Source organism: Sphaeramia orbicularis, chromosome 19, assembly GCF_902148855.1.
Source record: "Sphaeramia orbicularis chromosome 19, fSphaOr1.1, whole genome shotgun sequence".
Taxonomy (NCBI): Eukaryota; Metazoa; Chordata; class Actinopteri; order Kurtiformes; family Apogonidae; genus Sphaeramia; species Sphaeramia orbicularis.
The window spans coordinates 26,907-40,194 of record NC_043975.1 but is presented as its reverse complement, the minus strand read 5'-3'; positions in this window follow the sequence as shown (position 1 = coordinate 40,194).

The following is a 13,288-nucleotide window of genomic DNA, read 5'->3' as shown; positions in this document are numbered from 1 at the left end:
CCGACTAGGAGAGAGCACAGGAGAATCAGTGGACAGACCAGGTCATACACGGGCAGACTATCAGACAGGCAAACGTACATAGGGGCAGGCAGGCTCACGTACCAGTAGTCCAGGCAGGGGTCAAACCAGGAAAAGGCACCAGGGCGGAGGAACAGACAGGGGTCAGGCGTAATCTCAGGTGTGATGGACAAACCAGGTCGAAGACAGACGAGCAGGCAGACGAGGAACAGGCAGAGTCGGAGGTCGATGGGCAAAACAGGTCACAACAGGCAGGCAGGATCAAAAAACGCTGGTAAGTTATCACACCGAGGGTTGAAAACGAACTGGCAACGAACAGGGGGAAACACAGGGTTTAAATACACAAGAGGGCGGGAAGACAATTGGACACAGGTGGAGACAATCAGGGAGGAGGCAGGTAATCAGGGCAAAGGTGAACACAAAGAGGAAGTAAAGACACCAGACAAGACACATGAGGGAAACTAACAAAATAAAACAGGAAACACACAAAACAAGAAAAAGTCCAGGGACTGATATGACAAGGCCTCGTTGTCTTTATTAAATACTGGACCTCTCAAGAATCAATTTTTTATATCTTTTTTTAAACTGAATTCTGTTTGATATTTGTTTTATCTCCACACACAGTTTTCCTCCACAGATGGTCATACAGGAACTTTTTAACCTAGTGTGTACTTTATGAATCTGTAAATTAATTTTCCCCTTAAATCATAGCCTCTCTCTCTTTCACTAAACATTTCTTGAATATTGCCAGACAGTAAGTAATTCTTTGCTTTATACATTATTTGAATAGTTTTGAACTCCACAAGGTCAATGAGTTTTAAAGTTTTAGATAAAGGTAAAAATAGTGGATTTGTGTGTTCATGATTCATAAATCTGACATCCTCATGAACAGGACATGTTACAGCAGTAGACATGATGTGTCCCAATATTTATGTCCATATAGTTTAGGAACATCAATATTTCCTTTTAGTTTAATGGTAGATGTTTCTTCCTCCGTCAGATGTGATGACAGTAGATGGTTAGATGTGGTAGAAAATGAGTCTTTACAGTCGGAGCAGGACAAATATGACAGAAGTTTAGAGGAAGAACATTTCAAACCAAAGTCATGGAGAAAAAAAATAACAGTAGTGCTGAGAGAAATTCAGTCCAAACCATCTCTGAGTCATTTTTGAAACAAATATAATAATTTCAACCAAACTAACCAATGCACTGATATCTATCCCATAATATCCAACTCTATTGTCATCAGTCCTTATTGTTTTGGACCCAGAGCCTGTTAGAACACAAACAGCTGGATTCAACGTGTCCACATACTTTTGTCCATATAGCGTACCTGTGTCATGGTCGTGTGTTGACTGGACCGTCTGTCCGTCCGTTCGCAGCGTGGCCGATCAAACCCGGACCGGACACGTGCTAGGAGACGCCCGCCATCGCTCCGAGGCTCCGGATCGTCACATGACTCACGCTCAGTCCGTCGTCCTGCGACTCCTCACCCACCTCGCTATGATTCAGGGAGCGACAACGAACCACAAGGTGAGACCTCGTCTGATTCGGCAGACGTCAGAGCTTCTGTCGGAGCTGAGGTCTGACCAACAGAAGCTTCTGCATTTCAGACCAAGAGTGAACGAACAGACTTCCTCCTGTTGCTCCTCACACCTCAGTCATGCATTAATCCTTGTTCCTGTGGTTGAAGGCGGTTGGAGACATGATCCATCCCACACCCTCCGACGTCTTGGACTTCCTGTGGACTCACCTGGAGACGGACATGCGTGTTCTGGGGAAAACGTTGGACCAGAACATGGACAACGCGGCCGTCACAGTCCATCTGATTCTGAACGGCTGCAGAGAGTCCACAGCAGGTGACTGAGACGCCCCCCAGCTGGGCCTTTAGGACGGGGGTGGATTTGAGCTGTAACTGTGTTCAATGTTGTCCAAGGGTCTCCCAGAGCTGGACCGGACCTGTCCTCCAGAGACGGACGCAAACAGTGGGAGAAACTGGTGTGTGACGCTGCCATCAGCCCCGTACTGAAGGTGAGAGGACGCCGCAGATGTGGACCAGACTGACAGACGGAAGCCTGTGTTTACAGCGTGTGCACACGTTCCATCTGCTGCCTTTAACTGGGCTTTGGTCTGCTTCCATCTGTGACCCTTCATTCTGTTGTGGATTTCACATTAGTTTTGTCATTACAAATATTCGACTTTATTTCACACCAGTTTCATAGTTTACGTGTTGTTACATTTTACATGTAGAGCACAGGTGTCAAACATGTGGCCCGGGGGCCAAAGCCGGCCCACCAAAGGGTCCAATCCGGCCCCTGGGATGAATTTGCAAAGTGCAAGTTAGGACTTCAAACTCAAAAATAATATCATAATAACCTAGAAGTAATGACAACACCAATTTTCCTCTTTGATTTAGTGAAAAAAACATTAAAATATGAAAATGTTTACATGTACAAACTATCCTTTAAAATGTGACTAACCTGAACAAATGTGTCCAACCTGAAATGTCTGTGTTAAATTCAGTCCAGTTTGAACTCTTTTCTTCCTGTTCCTCAGTGTTTAGTGTCTTTGGAGATCTGATCCAGAATGCACATGGACTAATGAGAAGTGGAGGAAGAAGACTGAGAAAATTACACTGATTTATCTGAAGAAATGTCCGTTTGTTCAGGTTATTCACATCTGTTTTGTTTGGATAGTTTAGAAAAGGAAGTATTTTCAAAATTTAAAGTTTTTTTTTTTTTTTACTACAGCACAGACATAAATGTGCAGTTGTCATTCTTTCTGGGTTCTTCTGTTCTTCTTCTCCTGGTTGGGTCCACTGCAGATCACATCAGACTGAATGTGGAACCTGACAGAACAGTCCTGGGTTAAACTCTATGGACATAAATATGTGGACACATCATGTCTCCAGCTGTCAGATGTGCTGTTCATGAGGGTCAGACATACAAACATCAATATTAATGATCAGTATGATATCCATCCCATAATATGAAACTATATTCTGACATGAGTCATTCTTGTTTTGGATCCCAGACCCCTGGTAGAGAAGAAACACCTGGATTCAAAGTGTCCACAGACTTTTGTCCATATGAATAAAGGTTTTGTATAACATACAGTTGTCAAATTGGCTTTTATGGCCATCATTAAGGACAGTGAGGGCTACGTGGGCTGTGTCCGTACTAATGAACCACCTGATGAGCAGACTGTGGTTCCAGGACAGACTGTTCCAGTTAAAGGTCTGAACGAGGCCGTTCTGTGGCGCCGCTGTGTTCTTAGCGCTTCCACGGCTCTTCTGTTCTTAGCGCTTCCACGGCTCTTCTGTTCTTAGCAGTTCCACGGCTCTTGTGTTCTTAGCGCTTCCACGGCTCTTGTGTTCTTAGCGCTTCCACGGCTCTTCTGTTCTTAGCGGTTCCACGGCTCTTGTGTTCTTAGCGCTTCCACGGCTCTTCTGTTCTTAGCGGTTCCACGGCTCTTGTGTTCTTAGCGGTTCCACGGCTCTTGTGTTCTTAGCGCTTCCACGGCTCTTCTGTTCTTAGCGGTTCCACGGCTCTTGTGTTCTTAGCGCTTCCACGGCTCTTGTGTTCTTAGCGCTTCCACGGCTCTTGTGTTCTTAGCGCTTCCACGGCTCTTCTGTTCTTAGCGGTTCCACGGCTCTTGTGTTCTTAGCGGTTCCACAGCTCTTGTGTTCTTAGTGCTTCCACGGCTCTTGTGTTCTTAGTGCTTCCACGGCTCTTGTGTTCTTAGCGCTTCCACGGCTCTTCTGTTCTTAGCGCTTCCACGGCTCTTCTGTTCTTAGCGCTTCCACGGCTCTTGTGTTCTTAGCGCTTCCACGGCTCTTCTGTTCTTAGCGGTTCCACGGCTCTTGTGTTCTTAGCGCTTCCACGGCTCTTCTGTTCTTAGCGCTTCCACGGCTCTTGTGTTCTTAGTGCTTCCACGGCTCTTCTGTTCTTAGCGCTTCCACGGCTCTTCTGTTCTTAGCGGTTCCACGGCTCTTGTGTTCTTAGCGCTTCCACGGCTCTTCTGTTCTTAGCGCTTCCACGGCTCTTGTGTTCTTAGTGCTTCCACGGCTCTTCTGTTCTTAGCGCTTCCACGGCTCTTCTGTTCTTAGCGGTTCCACGGCTCTTGTGTTCTTAGCGCTTCCACGGCTCTTCTGTTCTTAGCGCTTCCACGGCTCTTGTGTTCTTAGTGCTTCCACGGCTCTTCTGTTCTTAGCACTTCCACGGCTCTTGTGTTCTTAGTGCTTCCACGGCTCTTGTGTTCTTAGTGCTTCCACGGCTCTTGTGTTCTTAGTGCTTCCACAGCTCTTGTGTTCTTAGCGCTTCCACGGCTCTTGTGTTCTTAGTGCTTCCACAGCTCTTGTGTTCTTAGTGCTTCCACGGCTCTTGTGTCTGCTTCGGTCCAAATCCTGCTCTGTGTTTGTAGAACCTGCAGAAGCTGCTCTCTGAGGCCCTGAACCGGATCAGCTCTGATGACGGGCTGGTCGGAAACCCCCTGATGAACCTCCTGTGTGGAGATCCCGGTCCCGTGTTGTCCCTCCCATCGGACTGTCCCACCCGTCAATCATCCTTCTGGACTCCGCCCCAGACCATGACGGTGGAACGTTTCAGTCAGATGGTCGGAGAATCGGACGAAGACGGACGCTTGAGTCTGCTCCGCATGTTTCTGAACAAGGTAGTGCTGTCACATGGACACAAGAACTTCTGTGGGACTGTAGGTTGAGCTGCACTTTTTCATTTGTTTGTTTATTAGCTTGTGTGTTTGCCTGTTTGTTTATTTGTGTGTTGCTCTGTTTGTCAGTTTGTTTTTTTGTTTATTTGTTTTTTTATGCATTCATCTGTTTGCCTGTTTGTTTACTTGTTTGTTTATTTGTTTATCTGTTTGCCTGTTTGTTTACTTGTTTGTTTACTTGTTTATCTGTTTGCCTGTTTGTTTACTTGTTTGTTTATTTGTTTATCTGTTTGTTTACTTGTTTGTTTATTTGTTTATCTGTTTGTTTACTTGTTTGTTTACTTGTTTATCTCTTTGCCTGTTTGTTTACTTGTTTATCTGTTTGCCTGTTTGTTTGCCTGTTTGTTTACTTGTTTGTTTACTTGTTTATCTGTTTGCCTGTTTGTTTACTTGTTTATCTGTTTGCCTGTTTGTTTACGTGCCTGTGTTTCAGGTAAACGTTGTGCGACAGTTGCCTCACCTCCCAGACTTGTGTGCTCTTCAGTCAGACCTGCTCAGAGTTTGTCCGGTGCCGTCCTGGTCTGGTCCTCAGACCGTGTCTCAGGTCTTGGAGCGGATCCCTGCAGGTAGACCCTCACCTGAACCAGGACAGACCCTGAAGTGTCCTCACACACACTGATGACTGTGTTCCACAGGTGGACAGAAGAAGCTGCTGTTGGACAGAGTCCACACGTTCCTGAAGGTGTGGAACGTCCTCAGACCAGACGTCGCCAACAACGGTGAGAATGACCGCAACGTCTGTAAAATGACCACAACGTCTGTAAAATGACCGCAACGTCTGTAAAATGACCACAACGTCTGTAAAATGACCACAGCGTCTGTAAAATGACCACAACGTCTGTAAAATGACCACAACGTCTGTAAAATGACCGCAACATCTGTAAAATGACCGCAACGTCTGTAAAATGACCACAGCGTCTGTAAAATGACCGCAACGTCTGTAAAATGACCGCAACGTCTGTAAAATGACCGCAACGTCTGTAAAATGACCGCAACATCTGTAAAATGACCACAACGTCTGTAAAATGACCACAGCGTCTGTAAAATGACCACAACGTCTGTAAAATGACCGCAACATCTGTAAAATGACCACAACGTCTGTAAAATGACCACAACGTCTGTAAAATGACCACAGCGTCTGTAAAATGACCGGTCCACCGTCCACTCTCCACCGTCTGCTTTCAGCTGGACATCTGGGTCTGGACCCAAACCTGTGTCTGATGGACATCACACTGCACAGCCCGGCTGACTTCCTGACCCCCTGCAGACGTGGACCCGGATCCTGTCTGAGGACCCTGGTGGACTTCCTGTCTGAGACGCACAACAGCCTGGTGAGGCAGGCCAGGAGGACCAGAGTCCAGGAGGACAGGTGAGTCCACATCAGGTCCAGGTCTGTCAGAGTCCAGGAGGACAGGTGAGTCCACGTCAGGTCCAGGTCTGTCAGAGTCCAGGAGGACAGGTGAGTCCACGTCAGGTCCAGGTCTGTCAGAGTCCAGGAGGACAGGTGAGTCCACGTCAGGTCCAGGTCTGTCAGAGTCCAGGAGGACAGGTGAGTCCACATCAGGTCCAGGTCTGTCAGAGTCCAGGAGGACAGGTGAGTCCACGTCAGGTCCAGGTCTGTCAGAGTCCAGGAGGACAGGTGAGTCCACGTCAGGTCCAGGTCTGTCAGAGTCCAGGAGGACAGGTGAGTCCACGTCAGGTCCAGGTCCATATGGGACTAAATGAATGATGTGAGTCCAGGTCCAGAACCAGAACCCTGTGTGTGACGTTGTTGTCGTTGTCTCCTCAGTGACTACATGGTCCCGTTGGACCAGGTATCTGAGACCCAGCTGACCTTGTGTGACCCGGATCGAGAGCTGCTCCCCCTGGTGTTGGCTCATTGTCATTACACCCTGGCGAAGGGCGGGGCCACAGACGTGACCTTTGACCTGCAGGGAATCCAGAACCAGCTGATCCGATGCTTCCTCAGCGGAAAACCACTGATCCAGACGGTGAGAGGCCTGGACCCGTTCAGGTTCTACTGAACCGGGACTGTGTTTAAGGAGTCTGGAGTCTGTATGGGATAAAAGTCCAGGTTTTACTAGTCTGTGTTCTAGGTCCAGACCAGGTCTAGTCTGGTCCACATGGTGGAAAAATGGTGAACTGTCCTCATGTTTGCATTTCAGAAGTACAATAAGACCTTCACTCACTGGGAACAGTCTGATTCTAGTCCAGGTTTTACTAGTCTAAGTGGGTTTAGGTCTGGACCTGGTCTGATGTGGTCTAGATGTTTTCAGTCTTTGTTTTGTCCCCTTTAAGCAGGACTGGTCTGGGTTCCTGAACAGACAGCTGCAGGACTTCTCTGTGGTTTTAACTGAAGTCAGAACACGGATCCGTCAGGTGAGAACTCCTCAGTCTGGACCGGGGTTGGAATCTGGGTTCTGGGTTCGGCCTTCAGGGTCCCTGAACGCACCATCACATCCAAATCCACAAACCCACTTAAGACCACGTATCTGCAGATGGAACGTCTGCGTAGTTTTCATTTCAGCTGGTGTGAAAGTGCAGATGTTCAAGGAGAACTGGGAAGTCAGTGGTGTTGGAAGGACGAGTCAAACACACAACACAAACTGAATTCACACAGATACTGTCCTCATGTTTGGTGCGTTCAGGGCAGGAGGAGAAACGTTCTTCTACTGGAAGTGTGTGCACGAAAAAACACAAACATGTCACTGTGTTTGGTGGAAGAGTGAACGACATCAGCCAATCACACGAGTGTCATCTGGTGACGCCTGAGAGTTATTGTATGGAGATGTTTATAGTTGTGTGTAGTTGTGTGTAGTTGTGTGTAGATGTTTATAGTTGTGTGTAGTTGTGTGTAGATGTTTATAGTTGTGTGTAGTTGTGTGTAGATGTTTATAGTTGTGTGTAGTTGTGTGTAGATGTTTATAGTTGTGTGTAGTTGTGTGTAGTTGTTTATAGATGTTTATAGTTGTGTGTAGTTGTGTGTAGATGTTTATAGTTGTGTGTAGTTGTGTGTAGATGTTTATAGTTGTGTGTAGTTGTGTGTAGTTGTTTATAGATGTTTATAGTTGTGTGTAGTTGTGTGTAGATGTTTATAGTTGTGTGTAGTTGTGTGTAGATGTTTATAGTTGTGTGTAGTTGTGTGTAGTTGTGTATAGTTGTGTGTAGTTGTGTGTAGATGTTTATAGTTGTGTGTAGTTGTGTGTAGATGTTTATAGTTGTGTGTAGTTGTGTGTAGATGTTTATAGTTGTGTGTAGTTGTGTGTAGATGTTTATAGTTGTGTGTAGTTGTTTATAGATGTTTATAGTTGTGTGTAGTTGTGTGTAGTTGTTTATAGATGTTTATAGTTGTGTGTAGTTGTGTGTAGATGTTTATAGTTGTGTGTAGTTGTGTGTAGATGTTTATAGTTGTGTGTAGTTGTGTGTAGTTGTTTGTAGATGTTTATAGTTGTGTGTAGTTGTGTGTAGATGTTTATAGTTGTGTGTAGTTGTGTGTAGATGTTTATAGTTGTGTGTAGTTGTGTGTAGTTGTGTATAGTTGTATGTAGTTGTTTATAGATATTTAAAGTTGTGTGTAGTTGTGTGTAGTTGTTTATAGATGTTTATAGTTGTGTGTAGTTGTGTGTAGTTGTTTATAGATGTTTATAGTTGTGTGTAGTTGTGTGTAGTTGTTTATAGATGTTTATAGTTGTGTGTAGTTGTGTGTAGTTGTTTATAGATGTTTATAGTTGTGTGTAGTTGTGTGTAGTTGTTTATAGATGTTTATAGTTGTGTATAGTTGTATGTAGTTGTTTATAGATATTTAAAGTTGTGTGTAGTTGTGTGTAGTTGTTTATAGATGTTTATAGTTGTGTGTAGTTGTGTGTAGTTGTGTTTAGTTGTATGTAGTTGTGTATAGTTGTTTATAGTTGTGTGTAGTTGTGTGTAGTTGTGTATAGTTGTATGTAGTTGTTTATAGATGTTTATAGTTGTGTGTAGTTGTGTGCAGTTGTGTGTAGTTGTGTATAGTTGTTTATAGTTGTGTGTAGTTGTTTATAGATGTTTATAGTTGTGTATAGTTGTGTGTAGTTGTGTATAGTGGTTTATAGTTGTGTATAGTTGTGTGTAGCTGTTTGTAGTTGTGTGTAGTTGTGTATAGTTGTGTGTAGTTGTGTGTAGTTGTTTATATTTGTGTGTAGTTGTGTGTAGTTGTGTGTAGTTTGTGAGTTGTATAAATAGTTGGTTGAAAATGTTTCATATGTTTTGACTCCAGATTGTTTCTATAATTCTTAGTTTTTACTAGTTTTTCTAAAACGTATTGTCTGCGTTTTCACGTCAACAGTTGAACAGAACTTTATCATTTGTTCCATTTGTTGTTTGTTGAAGTTTTCTCCGTCCATGTTCGTTCTCAGTTTTAAAGGTGGTTCCTTCTCAGTTTTAAAGGTGGTTCGTTCTCAGTTTTCCAGGTGGTTCCTTCTCAGTTTTCCAGGTGGTTCCTTCTCAGTTTTCCAGGTGGTTCCTTCTCAGTTTTAAAGGTGGTTCCTTCTCAGTTTTAAAGGTGGTTCCTTCTCAGTTTTACAGGTGGTTCCTTCTCAGTTTTCCAGGTGGTTCCTTCTCAGTTTTCCAGGTGGTTCCTTCTCAGTTTTCCAGGTGGTTCCTTCTCAGTTTTAAAGGTGGTTCCTTCTCAGTTTTACAGGTGGTTCCTTCTCAGTTTTAAAGGTGGTTCTTCTCAGTTTTAAAGGTGGTTCCTTCTCAGTTTTAAAGGTGGTTCCTTCTCAGTTTTCCAGGTGGTTCCTTCTCAGTTTTAAAGGTGGTTCCTTCTCAGTTTTAAAGGTGGTTCCTTCTCAGTTTTACAGGTGGTTCCTTCTCAGTTTTAAAGGTGGTTCTTCTCAGTTTTAAAGGTGGTTCCTTCTCAGTTTTACAGGTGGTTCCTTCTCAGTTTTAAAGGTGGTTCTTCTCAGTTTTAAAGGTGGTTCCTTCTCAGTTTTAAAGGTGGTTCCTTCTCAGTTTTCCAGGTGGTTCCTTCTCAGTTTTCCAGGTGGTTCCTTCTCAGTTTTAAAGGTGGTTCCTTCTCAGTTTTACAGGTGGTTCCTTCTCAGTTTTAAAGGTGGTTCTTCTCAGTTTTAAAGGTGGTTCCTTCTCAGTTTTAAAGGTGGTTCCTTCTCAGTTTTCCAGGTGGTTCCTTCTCAGTTTTAAAGGTGGTTCCTTCTCAGTTTTAAAGGTGGTTCCTTCTCAGTTTTACAGGTGGTTCTTCTCAGTTTTAAAGGTGGTTCCTTCTCAGTTTTACAGGTGGTTCCTTCTCAGTTTTAAAGGTGGTTCTTCTCAGTTTTAAAGGTGGTTCCTTCTCAGTTTTAAAGGTGGTTCCTTCTCAGTTTTAAAGGTGGTTCCTTCTCAGTTTTAAAGGTGGTTCCTTCTCAGTTTTACAGGTGGTTCCTTCTCAGTTTTAAAGGTGGTTCTTCTCAGTTTTAAAGGTGGTTCCTTCTCAGTTTTAAAGGTGGTTCCTTCTCAGTTTTCCAGGTGGTTCCTTCTCAGTTTTAAAGGTGGTTCCTTCTCAGTTTTAAAGGTGGTTCCTTCTCAGTTTTACAGGTGGTTCCTTCTCAGTTTTAAAGGTGGTTCTTCTCAGTTTTAAAGGTGGTTCCTTCTCAGTTTTAAAGGTGGTTCCTTCTCAGTTTTCCAGGTGGTTCCTTCTCAGTTTTAAAGGTGGTTCTTCTCAGTTTTAAAGGTGGTTCCTTCTCAGTTTTAAAGGTGGTTCCTTCTCAGTTTTAAAGGTGGTTCCTTCTCAGTTTTAAAGGTGGTTCCTTCTCAGTTTTAAAGGTGGTTCCTTCTCAGTTTTACAGGTGGTTCTTCTCAGTTTTAAAGGTGGTTCCTTCTCAGTTTTACAGGTGGTTCCTTCTCAGTTTTAAAGGTGGTTCCTTCTCAGTTTTCTTGGTGAAAACAGTCGTTGTTGCTGCTGTGGTTTCCTGTCAGTGTCAGGAGCTGAAGCTGACAGTGAAGCGTGTGTTTGAAGCAGTTCCAGTGTGATCCCACAGCTGAGGACAGACTGACCCAAACACAGCAGACGGTCAACACAAGTACAGGACAGGGAACGTGGTCTGAGCGGTCAGAGGGTCAGCACCAGCGTCCAGGGGTTTGGGTCTGTGGTTGAACCTGTTCGTCTTCTCCAGGAGCCTCTGAAGGGTTCGGTTTGCGGCTCCGTCAGGTCCGTCCTGCGGTCGTTCACGGACGTTTGTGACGCCGTCTTCGTTCTGGAGATCGGCCTTCGGTTCCTGGGGAAGACCGGAGCAGAGCCGCACACGCCACTGGTGTCCTTCCTGAGGGACGGTCTGCACATGGACACACACATGTCCACCTGCATCTGCAAGGTATGGAGGTCCACAACCACACACACAGGACAGGCATGGACCTGGGTCAGGTGGTCCAAGAAGGTCCAAGAAGGTCCACAACCACACACACAGGACAGGCATGGACCCGGGTCAGGTGGTCCAAGAAGGTCCAGAGCCACACACACAGGACAGGCATGGACCCGGGTCAGGTGGTCCAAGAAGGTCCAGAGCCACACACACAGGACAGACATGGACCCGGGTCAGGTGGTCCAAGGAGGTCCACAACCACACACACAGGACAGGCATGGACCCGGGTCAGGTGGTCCAAGAAGGTCCAAGAAGGTCCACAACCACACACACAGGACAGGCATGGACCCGGGTCAGGTGGTCCAAGAAGGTCCAGAGCCACACACACAGGACAGACATGGACCCGGGTCAGGTGGTCCAAGGAGGTCCACAACCACACACACAGGACAGACATGGACCCGGGTCATGTGGTCCAAGAAGGTCCAGAACCACAGAGATAGGACAGGAATGGACCCGGGTCATGTGGTCCAAGACGGTCCAGAACCACAGAGATATGACAGGAATGGACCCCGGTCATGTGGTTCAAGAAGGTCCAGAACCACAGAGATATGACAGGAATGGACCCGGGTCATGTGGTCCAAGAAGGTCCAGAACCACACAGATAGGACAGGAATGGACCAGGGTCATGTAGTTCAAGAAGGTCCAGAACCACACACACAGGACAGGAATGGACCCGGGTCATGTGGTCCAAGACGGTCCAGAACCACACAGATAGGACAGGAATGGACCCGGGTCATGTGGTCCAAGAAGGTCCAGAACCACACAGATAGGACAGGAATGGACCCGGGTCATGTGGTCCAAGAAGGTCCAGAACCACAGAGATATGACAGGAATGGACCCGGGTCATGTGGTCCAAGAAGGTCCAGAACCACAGAGATAGGACAGGAATGGACCCGGGTCATGTGGTCCAAGAAGGTCCAGAACCACACAGATAGGACAGGAATGGACCCGGGTCATGTGGTCCAAGAAGGTCCAGAACCACAGAGATATGACAGGAATGGACCTGGGTCATGTGGTCCAAGAAGGTCCAGAACCACACAGATAGGACAGGAATGGACCCGGGTCATGTGGTCCAAGAAGGTCCAGAACCACAGAGATATGACAGGAATGGACCCGGGTCATGTGGTCCAAGAAGGTCCAGAACCACAGAGATATGACAGGAATGGACCTGGGTCATGTGGTCCAGCACAGACCTCATCATTCCAACCGGTCTAATGGGTGTACGGGACATAAACCAGCCCAGACCACCGTCCACATCCAGGCTGGTCCACATTTATGCACCGTTCAAAACATCAGTACTAATGGGTCCACCTTACAGCTGGACTCAGAGACTGGACCTGTTCTCATGGAAGGACTGGGACAGTGGGGTTTATTCTGGATCTGATGGAACTGGATCAGGACAGGAACAACTTCTGAATTCTAACTTCATACAAATAGTGTCAAATGACCTGACCTTTAAAAACATGAAGTGCATATATGTTCACCTGGACCCTGGAGGGGGAACGTTCCACTGGAACCCACATGTTCTCATGTGGCTGACCTCAGTCATCCTGTGTTTACTTCAGAGCCTCCTACTGGTCCAACAGGGAACTGCACATGAACGCAGAGTGATGTCACCAGCTGGGTGGGTTTCAGATCACTGCCCCCTGCTGGTGGTTCCAGGGTCAGGTGGATTTGACCTGAACTACAGAGTGAAGATGGGCTTTGGCCACTGGGTCAGAGCAGAACCTTCCTGTGGACCAACATGAACCTGTTGGTGTTCTGTGGGTTTAATCATGAACCTGTTGGTGTTCTGTGGGTTTAATCATGAACCTGTTGGTGTTCTGTGGGTTTAATCATGAACCTGTTGGTGTTCTGTGGGTTTAATCATGAACCTGTTGGTGTTCTGTGGGTTTAATCATGAACCTGTTGGTGTTCTGTGGGTTTCAGGCTCTTGCAGATGTTCTAGTGCAGAACAGCGTTCACAGCTGGCAGCTCCTCACCTGTTGGAAATCTGAGCTCATGCTCAACAGGAAACAGGTAATGAGTCACATGACAACAGATGGAGATGAGACTAGAACTGAAGGAACAGAAGAGGAGGAGAAGTAATAGGAGTACAAGAAGTAGTAGTAGGAGGAGTAAGAGTAATAGTAGGAGTAGTAGAAGTAATAATA